The following is a 14,288-nucleotide window of genomic DNA, read 5'->3' on the forward strand; positions in this document are numbered from 1 at the left end:
ACGCATTCTCTTTGCACGATAGGTATGTCTTTAGATTTTCTGCAAAATGCTTAAAAGGTTAAATATCGTTATTTAAAATATAAAAAATAAAATATCTTTAGCCACATTTTTTAAAAATTTCTGATAACACAATCACTAGGTACACGAACTTTTAAAAAGCATTTTGAAATTGTCAACGTTTAAATTAAAGGGCTTGTAGTTTACTCTGCGGGTGAATTTAAATATAACCCTTTAACGTAATGTTTTTCAGCGAATTTTTTATTGAAGATTACAAAAATGATTGGTTACTAACGTGAATTATATTTCTATTTAACAGCAATTCTTACATCGCTGTTTTCGAGGGTAAAGACAACACCAACAGGCGCCGAGCGATGGCGACATCCTTGTGGAATATCCAATACTGACACCAGCCATCTTCCACCCGTACCTACACGACCACTTGTTGAGATTATTACTGGTATGCTAGTATTGATAAAAGAGGGACAAGAATATTCAAGCAACCTTCAAGAGAAATTTGTAAGTATTTCCTTATAATTTTGCTTAAAACAGTGCTAACTTTCATTTACAAAAGGCGCAGAAACATGTATGCATGTACATGTAAAAGTACTTTTTGACTATCAACTATTATAAATATAGATAACCTTTTTGGGCTTTTTTTTATATTAAGTCAGTGGGTTGTTGTATAATGCAGCAAATATTGTAGATGGAAAGTGAAGTGAAACTACTAGTATCGCGCATTTTTGCTAGAAAATCATTCTTACCGTTAATATTTTAAATTATTTAAATCCATGTTTAAGAAAATTCATAAGCTATCTTATTCATTTTATCAGTAAAAGAATGTTTAAAAATTCATTCATAAATTTAACTACACGGTCGGTGATTTTTCTTTTTAGTTATAGTAAACAATACGAGAATAATATGTCACTATAATTCTCAGAATACGGAAGTAAAAATTAAGGTGTAAGAAACGTGATCTAATGACATATATATCTGGATTTAAAATACAATACATAACCCGGTTATCGCACTACAACAGCGGACTTGTTTTACGTTATATGAAATTATTTTGTCAAAATATTTGAAAAAAAAGCGTTAACTAAATTAATTGTCAAATATGAGTACTGAAAAAAGAGAAATAAATTGGTGTTTTGAGTGTTTAATTCTACATATCTATATTAATATATCTCCTTATTTTTAAGTGTCATAATTATAAATCAATATTATCTTGTTTAAATATGTACAGTAAGTATTAATACTTGATAAAAGATAAAATTATTAACTATTCAATTAACGGATGTAGTTTTTGTGAATAAACAAAAGTGTTACAATCATTTCCATTGGTCAGTTGAATCTTCCCACTTGTGTTCAATATCATCCTCTTTGATTTTTAGGCCATGGAGCGAGTGCAAAGTATGCGACATGTGGCATTTCTGAATAGCCTTCATCATGATGGATTTCCAAATGTTAAAACTGCGACGGAAGGGGATATACAAAATTCCGTAATCAATGTAAGTTTACATTATTATTGAAAAGTATATTCTAATAACAATGTTTATCTTTAAAAATGAATTAAGGAATATTATTATCTTTAAAAACGCCAAATTGAATCTTTTCGTTTCAATTTTATGTTGTTGATAAGTGTTGGCAATGTTTGAATAAATATATACAGCACATTATTGTTATCGAGGGGGGAAGTTACATTAAGAGTCAAGGGTCAAATTCCAAAAATGACAATAGAAAATGGGAAATCCTGCAAAATATGCTTAACTTTGAAAAAAATCAAATTTCCCAGTATACTATGATCATGATTATGCTCTATGTACTAAACATAAAGTACATATACAATACCTAAACATATATACAATACAAACGAATTTTTCTATCGATTCATTACCCTAAAAAAAAATACAATATCAAAACGTTCACATTACAAGTGTATATTCAAATCTTCATGCGTACCTTTATGAAGAATCCAACTTTAAAACCAAGATTTCTATGCTCTTTAAAAGAGCTATCGTTGATACTTCGATTTTAATCATTCTTTACAAAATTGAGAGACATGTAGAAAACAAGATCGTTGGTTGATAAATAAGTCTCCTACAAGTTGCTACCAGTTATGCATTATATTATTACTCTGTATATAGGTAATTATTCTCTATGCTTTATATTTTTAAAGTACCTTGTTATTCTTTATTCTATAATTTTTTAGTTCATTTTCCTCTATTTTTTTTTTAATCCATAATTCTCTATTCTGTAAACCCCTATCCACAAATTCTTTGCTAACACAATTTCTACGTTGTATGTATTTATAATTTGTTTTTGATTTAGTAAACAATCTTACAATGACAGAATGATTACTAATGTCACTAATGTATTTTTTTTATTATTATTTCAGGTACCGAAAACTCATTTAGACAGCTACAGAACTTTAGCAATTGCTTTGGTCTTCATCGAAAAGATGAAGTTTGACGAAGATATATACGAAAACAAAAAATATTCCAATGAAATTCTTATTATGGAATCGAAACTTTACGACATCCTCTGTCATATGGACGAAGTTATAAGCACAAATGGAGACAGCATTGAACACGTGACACGGGAAGTTATGAGCAGGGAACTGCGCGCGCATTCGGAAAGAACAACCCGTTTCGCTCGAGATTACATAACAGTGAAAGATACTTCTAAAATCATGGACTATTTAATTGTTCAATACTCAGCTTTAAAAAATCATATCCAAGAAAGCTAAAAAAAATCAACAGCTTATTCAATCTTGAGGTAAATCAAGAGGAACTCGAGTAGATTATATTAATCAACTGTAAGTGGTGTCCACTATATTGTGTTGTGATATTTACGTATGTGCTTTGGAATTATAGTTCGCCTTTTATGCTGACGCTATAAGAAGTTCCATATATATATACAACATTCTAAGTAGAATTTCCGTTTAAACGACGATGACAATCCGATGTTTTCATTTGAGTGAATGAGATATAGTTGAGATGAACGAATTTCCAAAGTATAATACATAATCTATAATTTACTCTTTACATGAAAGTTTAATGGGTTCTGTGATAATTGTATATCTGTGACTGTGATACATGTTAAATTCTGGGCATTAGGTTTTGAAATTTACATCATTTTTTTATATTGTATTGTTTTAATATTGTTTTATCGTTAGTCAATAAACTTACATATTATACCTACTCTGAGTGTTCTCATTACCAAACAAAGTGCATGAATATTAAACATATAAAAAAGAAGATGTGGTATGATTGCCAATGAGACAACTATCCACAAAAGACCAAAATGACACAGACATTAACAACTATAGGTCACCGTACGGCCTTCAACAATGAGCAAAGCCCATACCGCATAGTCAGCTATAAAAGGCCCCGATAAGACACTGTAAAACAATTCAAACGAGAAATCTCACGGCCTTATTTATGTAAAAAAAAAATGAACGAAAAACAAATATGTAACACATAAACAAACGACAACCACTGAATTACAGGCTCCTGACTTGGGACAGGCACATACATAAATAATGTGGCGGGGTTAAACAGTACAACATAAGAACGAACTATAAAAATCAGTTGAAAAAGGCTTAACTCATCAGATGGACAAAAATACAAGTGGATGCATGTATGGACATATGAATACACATTCTAAGCTAATTTATACTTTCGCCAATTGTTTGCTTTCTTTATAAATAGGTTTGGTTGATCTTAGTTTTTCCTTGGTCAAATTAAATTACAACATCGTATATTTCTCGCCACCTTTTAATTTTTCTATTCGGAGACAAAAAACCAACCTCGATTGAAAACGCAAGATATTTATAACAAAAAAGATACAAAAAAGACATTATCATACTACATTCTATATCAAAGATCTTAAAACAGTTGTTTCCATTGATGTTGAGCAAAAGTGAAATTTAAAGTTCAGTTTAATCAAAAAATCTTTTTTCTAATGTATTTTTTTGAGAAAAAAAACGTTGGCTTAGAAATTTGACTAAAGTATAAACAAAAGCCCGAGAAAAGACTGATGTTCTCTAACCGAATAAAAGGAGAACGTTCGATGCCTTACATAGATTTATTACATTTATCCTACATGTATTTTTGAAGATGGATTCGTTTGTGATGAAATCATTTTAAAAATATTCTGTATTGTTCTAACCAAAACTTTATCATATTGGCATAAGACTATTCTCCTGAAGCATCGTCTATTGTATGGTAAATGTTAAGTTAAAAACTGGTAAGGCTCTTTAAAAACTGGGATGCATTATCAATAATTTATGTTGTCTGTCCGCCTGTCAGTTGGGCGGATACATTTTAGTTTCAACCCGTCCCTAAGAAATACAATTTATAATATCAGGTTTTGAGAACGTAATCTCCCAAATTGAAATAAGCTGGTGAAAGAGTTATTGAACGTAGTACTGTATGTATAAAAATGAATATTTAAAAAGTTACCCGTATTCCAACTTCACGAAATATTTACACAAACTTATTCCCATAAAGACAATTCAAACATTTCCGTACAATGTATACCACGTTTTGTGAAGCTTATCTCTGTGAAAAATATACGGTAGCAGGTAAAACTGCCAATTTTTCCAAGTTTATAACAGTTTTCTGAATTTTATGTAGAGAAAATGGAGATAAGAAACCAAGGAAAGGATAATAAATATGCAGAAAAACATCATCAAAACAAAAAGACAATAGTGACACAAACTTAACAACAAATAATAATTAATTCAGATGCCCGTTAAAGGCAAGCAATGTCTGGTTCATTAGGGATGTTGCTAAACGGTGGAAACGGAAAACGGAACGGAATACGGAACGGAAACAGTAAACGGAAACAGAAAGAATTAACATCTTTTCTTTTTGTTAATTTTATCTACATCGGCATGTTTTATATAGTATTTCACATATTCACAAGAAAAAAAAACCCAGAGGAATGAATTTAAAAGGAAAAGATTTCAAAGCATAAAGTATTGAAATAATTACCAGGAGATGATGAGACTATGTTTTTGAAATATTTGATAAAGTCATGTGTACATAGTTCATGCGATTCAGGATAGTCTGTTCGACTTTTCTTTTCTTTTTAAATTTTGATCAATGTCAATAAGATAGCAACCCAACAACACGAAACATATCTCTATGGGCCTATAAAAGATTGACATCGGCCTTGATTCTATAAATCGAATGTGAAGTAATAAATTTGGGGGAATCCTTTGCATCAGTTTTCTTCTTTGTTTTTTTTTAATTGCCTTGAAACAAAATTAGTGATGTGGTGTATCTTGTTGCGTTGTTCTGCATTGGTGATTTTCGTTGTATCTTTTCTTGTATAATGGAAAGAAAACCTAAAAGAAACCTAATAGGACAATGGTGTATCATGGACAAAATCCGATATGGAAACTACAATAGAAACTTGTATATACTTTAGTTTTATGAAGAAAAAAAATGACAAAATCTCTAACTATACAAAGCCTTTCTCAACATTTACAATACTCAAGGATTTGTATAGTAAATCCTTGCAATACTGATGTATGTTTAGTGTTTGGTATTTACATAGGAAAAGCATTATATCTCCTATAATTTAAATCAATTAATACGAATTGATGTGCAAAAAGTGGCGAACAATTAGTAGCCTACATGGATATATACTATTTGCACAGTGCCCTCACGAGGTTTTTCGTAGTCATGTTCCAAGTTTTTCAAAAACAAATTGTTCACGCTACTTTTTAAATATATATGTATCTTGCTTAATTCTTCTCTGAAAATTCAATATCTCTCAAGTAGCCGTGAATTTTGTTTCATAATATTATGTTAAGTGAAAATAGTGTCACTAATTCAGTATTCTGTTTTACTATATTTATAGAAGAAAACATCCAGAAAGATAGGCGGAAAATACCAAAGGGTTATTCAAACTCAGAAGTCGAAAACAAACCGTCAACGCCATTACTAAAAAACTAAAAAAAAAAAATGGCCAAAAAGACCAAAAGACAAACAGACAAACAATTGTACACAAAACACAACATATAAACTAAAGGCTGAGCAACACGAACCCTACCAAAAACTTGGGGTGATCTCAGCTGCTCCGGAAGGGTGAATTGATTCAACTGCACATGTTACACCCGTTAACATAGACATATTCATTCACACAAGAGGAATATTGAAATTTGAAAGTTACTTTTAATTTTGGTAGTTTTTAATGATTTTGGTGCTATGTCAGTTTAACTGAAAACTCGTTCTGCTCAGTTCTTTTTTTATGACGGAAATGATACTTTATTTCACACTACGAATCTGATCATTTTGATGTTTCTATTGGCTATACACCCGATTTTTTCAAGATATCACTGATATCATTAACTTAATAACACATGACCAGAACAGTTCCTTGAGATACCCCAGAATCAACGGTCTGTTGGACCTGTTTGATCATGATGTTGTTCAATTTACCACGACTCTTTGCTTGCGGAAGCATAGGAATGAGTAAATCAAACATTGCATGTGTTTTACCTGGTTTCCTGTAGCTGTGTAATTTTGATTTAATAGTTTATATGGGGCGTTTTCAAAATATGAAATAAATATATCTGTAAGGTGTTCTTAACGATTTTTTTGGCGCAATACATGTAATTGCAACTGCGACATTAACGTAAATATATAAAGAGAAGATGTGGTATGATTGCCAATGAGACAACTCTCCACAAGAGACCAAAATGACACAGAAATTAATAACTATAGGTCACCGTACGGCCTTCAACAATGAGCAAAGCCCATACCGCATAGTCAGCTATAAATGGCCTCGAAATGAAAATGTAAAACAATTCAAACGAGAAAACTAACGGCCTTATTTATGTACAAAAAATGAACGAAAAACAAATATGTAACACATAAACATACAACAACCACTGAATTACAGGCTACTGACTTTGGACAGGCACATACATACAGAATGTGGTGGTGTTAAACATATTAGTAGGATCCCAACCCTCCCCCTAATCTGGGACAGTGGTATTACATTACAACATAAGAACGAACTATAAAAATCAGTTGAAAAGGCTTAACTCACTAGATGGACACAAATACACTTGAAGTGGACGTGGCCGGGTACTTGTACATCCCAACAGCAAAAAGACGCTAGGTTGTACTCGCAGTTAACTACCAGCTAGTTCAAAGCCACGAACAACCAACAAAAAATCATGCATCTATGACGTAACCATTGATGGTACTATAATAATCTAGACGATACCGCATTATGTTGGAGCATACTATATTTTGCAGCATCCTGCATTGAATGCATGTTTGAGATACTTGAATAGCGGAAATGCACAAATGTCTCCAGACCTGTTGTCCATTCATCACGTATCATGCTGGAATTGATGATTGTTGAAAAAATGGTGAATAATAATATGATAGCTGCTAATTCATTTTATATATTTTTTTTTAAATTCTATAACCTATTTCGTCTGGCCCTCATACTTTTTATGTATTGAATCAATATTCTAATTTTGTTTTCGTCCATACTTAAGTTATTATGTCTTTCCAATTTGGATGTAACGGTGTATTTAGTGGTACATATTTAGTTGATGTCTTCTTAGTTGATACAATTATAGTGATATATTCATTCAATGTTTTTGCTCTGTCATGGTCGTTTTCTGCTAGTACTAAGACCTGCTTTAGTCTTTAGTGGTATATTTTGAGAGTTCTTTTTTTAACTGACTTGGCCCTGCTAAGTGAGCTTTTCTCATCACTTGGCGTTCGTCGTCCGATTTTCGTCTTTGTTAACTTTTACAAAATGTCTCAGTCTCTGAAACTACATAGCCAAATGTTATTGAACATATGTCTTTTAAGGAGTCGCCCGACAGTTTTGGTTAATTTTTGCAACAATTATCATCGGTGTATCTAGTTTAAAAACTGTGTGAAAAACATGTCTAATCTGTCATCGGACTCGGACTTCTTTTAAAATTAGGTTTGCTGTGTATTGCTTCATATGTGTTTCTTAATTCTACATTGGCTAGAGGTATAGGGGGAGGGTTGGGATCTCACAAAATAAGTTTACCCCCCCCCCTCCGCATTTTTTCGCCTGTTCCAATTTCAGGAATTTCTGACCTTTGTTAGTCTAGTTTATATGTTTTGGAATTTAGTGTGACGCCAATTTTCACTGAACTAGTACACAATTTTATTTAGGGGCCAGCTGATACCACCTCCGGGTGCGTTCAAGACCAATTGGTGGCCTTCTGATGTTGTCTGGTCTTTCATCGGGTTGTTGCTTCTTTGACATTTTTCATTCTCAATTTCATTAGAATGTTGAGCTCTACCTTAAGTCCATTCACGTCAAAACGGTCAAATGACTAGGAGTTATCGACCTTATTTGACAAATTTTCTCACTTACATGTTCGCCTGTTATATTGAAATATATGATAAATAGATAGAAACTTTTAATAGCAAAAATTACCAGCAAGATCTATTGATGTTCTTTTTTCCCTCCCCTTAAATTCCGTCTATATAAAAATTTCTTTCCGTTTCCGTTTCCATTCTGTTTTCCGTTTCCGCCGTTTAGCAACACCCGGTTCATTAGAGGTTATTGTTGTTTTTCAAATAAAAAAAAACCCTGATGATTTTTCCACATTCGAGGAAAAGACAAGATTGTGCTACGATATGTTAAACAGTTCTGAAACACTTGTGACAGATAATGCTGTTATATTTCATAACGGTCGACCGAATCAATATGGCGTTTTTACAGTTACACTGCTCGTTGGGATGACTTCATCTTTACAAAAGAAATGTCTTAATAGCTTCTTTTTTAAGTAACAACCCTCTAGTGAAAACCCCAGAATACTATAGACATTTTTTACATATATAAAGTAGCTACAAAGGGGACAGGTTTTATTATATAAAATAATAGGTTGACGTCACAACAACGTGTAACGCTTTGACAACGAACATATTCATCAATTATCTTGCTGCATTCTTACATCAAGTTGCGGTCACATCAATTTGAAACTTAGAACATCATATGTTCATTTAAATTGATATGCAAAATTGCGGTTTACCATGATTAACCTGTAAATATAAATGAGTGTTATGGGGGAAAATATATATTACCTCGTATCGTATGGAAAAACACCGAGGAGTCCGAACATTTGACACACATTCCAAAAGCTCACCTAAGTACATCCTTAAGACATGGATTGTTTTCTAAAGTTTGGAAACAACATGCAGCGACTATTTTCTAGTTTGTCTACTTTGTTGTAAAGAATGTTATGCTTCTCTTTTATATTCTATTAGGTTGTTTATATATTTAATAAAGCTATGCGTTTTGTATTAAAATGTGCTGACGTTAAATGCTTTGACACTCACATGAAATTACAAGAAAGAAGCATTAAATTCATTTACATGTGTATGCTACAACGAATGAATCGTATGAAACTTTTAGACTATCGATATCTGTCAGTTTTATTTTTGCTGAGGACGCGACCGTTTATTTTCGATAAGTCGATGTTGTGCGTCAGTTGGAAATTTACGTGAAGAATTTAATTACAAAATAGATGTCGTATGCACCATACTGTATTATTGCATGTAACATATTCATCTTGCTATATTCTAACATCAAATTGTGGTCACATCAATTTGAAACTTAGTACGTCATAATTATGTTCATTTAAATTGATATCCAAAATTGTGGTTTACCATGATTAAACCATGATTAAACGGTTTACTGAACATGGAAATGTGATCGAGTAATGATGTCATATTGACACCGATTATTGTTTTCGTTTTTAGCTCACCTGACCTGAAAGGTCAAGTGAGCTTTTCTCATCACTTGGCGTCCGTCGTCCGTGGTACGGCGTCCGTCGTCCGTAAACTTTTAAAAAAATCTTCTCCTCTGAAACTAATCAGCCAAATTTAACCAAACTTGGCCACAATCATCATTGGGGTATCTTGTTTAAAAAATGTGTCCGGTGACCCGGCCAACCAACCAACCAAGCTAATTAAAACATAGAACATAGGTGTAAAATGCAGTTTTTGGCTTATAACTCAAAAACCAAAGCATTTAGAGCAAATCCGACTGACATACAATTGTTTATCAGGTCAAGATCTATCTGCCCTGAAATTTTCAAATGAATCGGACAACTCGTTGTTAGGTTGCTGCCCCTGAATTGGTAATTTTAAGGAAATTTTGCAGTTTTTGGTTATTATCTTTAATATTATTATAGATAGAGATAAACTGTAATCAGCAATAATGTTCAGCAAAATAAGATCTACAAATAAGTCAACATGACCAAAATTGTCAGTTGACTCCTTTAGGAGTTATTACCCTTTATAGTCAATTTTTAACCATTGTTCTAAAATTTATGTATTCTTTTAAAAAAATCTTCTTCTCTGAAACTACCTGGCCAAATTTAACCAAACTTAGCCACAATATTTAATGGGGTATCTAGTTTAAAAAATGTGTGGCGTGACCTTGCCAATCAACCAAGATGGCCGCCATGGCTAAAAATAGAACAAAGGGGTAAAATGTAGATTTTGGCTTATAGCTCTGAAACCAAAGCATTAAGAGCAAATCTGACAGGGGCTAAATTGTTTATCAGGTCAAGATCTATCTGCTCTGAAATTTTCCGACAAACAGACAAACCGTTGTTGGGTTGCTGCCCCAGAATTAGTAATTTAAAGGAAATTTTGCAGTTTTTGGTTATTATCTTGAATATTATTATAGATAGAGATACTGTTAACTGCAATAATGTTCAGCAAAGTAAGATCTACAAATAAGGCAAACATGACCAAAATTGTCAATTGACCCCTGTAGGAGTTATTGCCCTTTATATTCATTTTTTAACAATTTTCATAAATTTTTTGTAAATTTTTGTAAATTTTTAGAAAATATTTTCCGCTGTTATTACTGGGCAAAGTTCATTGTAGATTTTAGAGATAATTGTAGCAACAAGAATGTTCCGTAAAGTTAGATCTACAAACACATTACGATCACCAAATTTTAAACATAATTTTGTCATGAATTTATCTGTCTCTATTGTCTCTATTGTTTAATATGCACATAGACCAAGGTGATCCTCTAGTTTTAATACATTTGCACCAATACGATTAAAATATGTGAATGTGTATAAAATTGAATTCTGATGCAATTATTTTGCAACCTTTTATTTGAGCCTTTTGCTCCGAAACCACAATCTAATCTAAATGCGCGGACACTATATTTTAGGGAAAATATGTGAATGTGTATAAAATTGAATTCTGATGCAATTAATTTGCAACCTTTTATTTGAGCCTTTTGCTCCGAAACCACAATCTAATCTAAATGCGCGGACACCATATTTTAGGGAAAATCGTTGATATTGATTATTTCAAATAAATAGTTTAAAATCAAATAAAATTAATATTGTTTTGGAAATATCGTTTAAATCTCCAAATTGAACGTATATTTTATTCTTGAACTGATACAGAAACAAATATGTAACAAATTTGGTTTGAAGTCCTTAAAAACTACAAATATACAAGACATATACTAAACATAACCGTTCAAAGACCACGATAACAATCAATCATAATCACAAATAAGCATTTACGGCTCGCGAAATTTAACATTCTCTCGACTGGTATTTTTCGCAAATACCCCTCCTTAACATGGTATATCCTATCGATCTGTCGTGGACCCAAATTACCACTGTAATTGACGTCAACGTTGACGCTATAGATATTACACATATGTTTGTGTTTCAAATGACCAATAAACATAACCGAAAGCGACAACCATGCCTGAAAAGTTTGTGACTTTGGACATATACATTAACGTCGAAAAATAACACTTTAGTTCTCTAGTATTGATATAGTATATATAACCGTCCGTTGTTATAATTATTATGGTCTGATTAAGAAGGGAAAAAAAATACAAGGAGGATTTTCTTTATCGGATATTTATTTTGTAAACTAAGAGGACAGATAAATTTTTTTCTCTGCACTGTTTTTTCATTTTTTCAAGGTTTTTCATTTTCATTAAAACAAGGGACTGATTATTTATTTTCACAACTATATTTATAATATTGTAAAACATACAACTTTTAAATTCATTTTTTTTTTTTATTATTATTAATTATAATACATGGTAAGTCAAGTCATTATGTACCATTTAATCAGAAATAATCATCATCTGTGGAAATGCATCTGCTGAATTCCAAACAGTATATATAAGTATTGAATTTAAAAAGGCATCACCTGTTGGTGACCTTCTGCTGTTGTCTTCTCTATGGTCGGGTTGTTGTCTCTTTGACACATTCCCCATTTCCATTCTCAATTTTAAAAAAAATTCTCAAAAGTTTGGCTGTAATTAGCCTGGTTTAAAAGTATTACAAAACATTTATCCTGCAATTGGGTGTTCTACTATACAGATACAGCCCTACAGATATCGCTATGTATACTATACAGATATCGCTTTAACGCTCTGCCCACTACCGGACTGAGTATTATGAACCTGCGTGACCTCAGAATGTGTATTGTAGTCGCATTCCAATGACGTATTAATTACGAATTAAGGATTACTTTTATACGTTCTGTTTGTTTTTAAACATTATTTTCTTTAGAGCAATAAGAATCACACCAATTTTCTGATAACATACACACATGAAGCAGCAGTTTTTTCTACGATGACAACTATCGATTTCAAAACTTGAATGTGTATAATTGTGTAACAAAAACAACCATGTCAATTTCAGCATGCATGTTTAGTGAATGTCGAGTCTGAAACGTAGGAAAACTCGTACTCTCCTGTTTCAAATTAGACAATGTTTTGTTATTATTTTGATTTTACTGTTAAAATTAGTTAAATGTTATGTTGAAATAGATAATTATCAACCTTGAGCGATGTATTAATGTTGACCATTCGAGATTCTTTTTTTGCGAACCCGTCTTCAGCTGAATGCGTGATTACTGTATCGTATTACTACAATGGATTTAAAATCGAAAATAAATGCCAAACATGTGTTTTTGTGTTTTTCAAAACACAAATACTATACAGAATTAATTGCAGGATAAAGACAATAACTGTTTAGTGTCTTTAAATATCAGCTGTATTTGTACTCGGCTCGAAACAGGTGTAATAGTTCGCTAAAAGCTTGCATATACATATGTACCTTGCTTCCTAGCCTCGTACTAATACAGCTGATATTTAGAGACACTAAACAGTTATTGTCTATTTATGCCGAGCGTAGAGATGCTCAAAGAATTTTGAGAGGTTTTGGACCTGCTGAATACCCCAAGAAGCTATAGAACAAATAAATCAAAATCGTGCTCTTTGGGTGTTTCCAAAAAACTTTCTTAATCTGAAAAAGCAAGTTCTGAGTCTATCATTTTTTTTACAATATTTTGGTCTCAACGCAACATGTTTAGGTAAAACTTAAGTTTTTAGGGACACCATCGAAAGACCAATATGTAGGATAAAGCAAAAATAATTCGCATAGTTAAGTATATTGCTGCTGGTTTTTTTGGGTTTTTTTTTTTAAACTCTTGATCAAGTTAATAACAAAATTACTAAGTTACAAAAGGAATGCAACACTGACAGAATACAGAGAGGCAATCAATGAACAAAAGACAAATAATTAAGAAACATTGATAAAAAACCGAGGGGCTACCGCAAAGGGTGAACAGAACTTGTTTCTTGCGAGAAAGTCGCCGTGAAAACAATTTGATATGAAGACAAATTTTTGGTTTTGAAAATTTCTACATGAGGCATTTGCCTCAATGTAGTTACGGCCCTGTATTAAAAGTGAGGTCGGTGTTCCTGAGACAATATACCTCAAGTTAAATGAAACCCATTTTCAGACATTTCGAGTATATCTAAATGATATTTATAATTTTATTATATAAAGAATTGGGAAGTGTTTCTCAATTTGGTTTTGGAAAAAAGATGAATTTTATGAAGAATCTGGTGCCATCTAATACTTTCGAATAGACCTGCATATTTATTTATTTTCAATACATTGTAAGTCAGGTTATTTATTTTCAAACTACCACAGAACAAACCATTTATGTTTGTGATTATCAAGTCTGAGTTATTTATTTTCAAAATCCTCCTGCCCCCCCCCCCCCACCCCTTTTCCCATGAATATTAAATGGTCGTCCCCTAAATTCTCTAATTAATCTTTTAAAGATACAAACGAAACAGTTATTTTACAGCATTTGAATTTTATTTTAACATGCCTGAAAACTTTTTCAAGTACACAGGTTTGTCTGTAATCGGACTAAATTTTGAGGTGGAAACGCAACCATTTTAGCAAAAGTGTC

The 14,288-nt window shown here is 32.1% G+C and overlaps 1 long non-coding RNA gene across 1 annotated transcript; it reads left to right on the forward strand.

Annotated features, from left to right (window-relative positions):
• The first annotated feature begins 303 nt into the window (after window positions 1-303).
• LOC143070765 (uncharacterized) lies at window positions 304-3,103 on the forward strand. Its single transcript, XR_012976687.1, has 3 exons — window positions 304-516; window positions 1,392-1,508; window positions 2,396-3,103. It is a non-coding gene; the product is annotated as an uncharacterized LOC143070765 (long non-coding RNA).
• The last annotated feature ends 11,185 nt before the right edge of the window (window positions 3,104-14,288 follow it).

Source organism: Mytilus galloprovincialis, chromosome 4 (genome assembly GCF_965363235.1).
Source record: "Mytilus galloprovincialis chromosome 4, xbMytGall1.hap1.1, whole genome shotgun sequence".
NCBI lineage: Eukaryota > Metazoa > Mollusca > Bivalvia > Mytilida > Mytilidae > Mytilus > Mytilus galloprovincialis.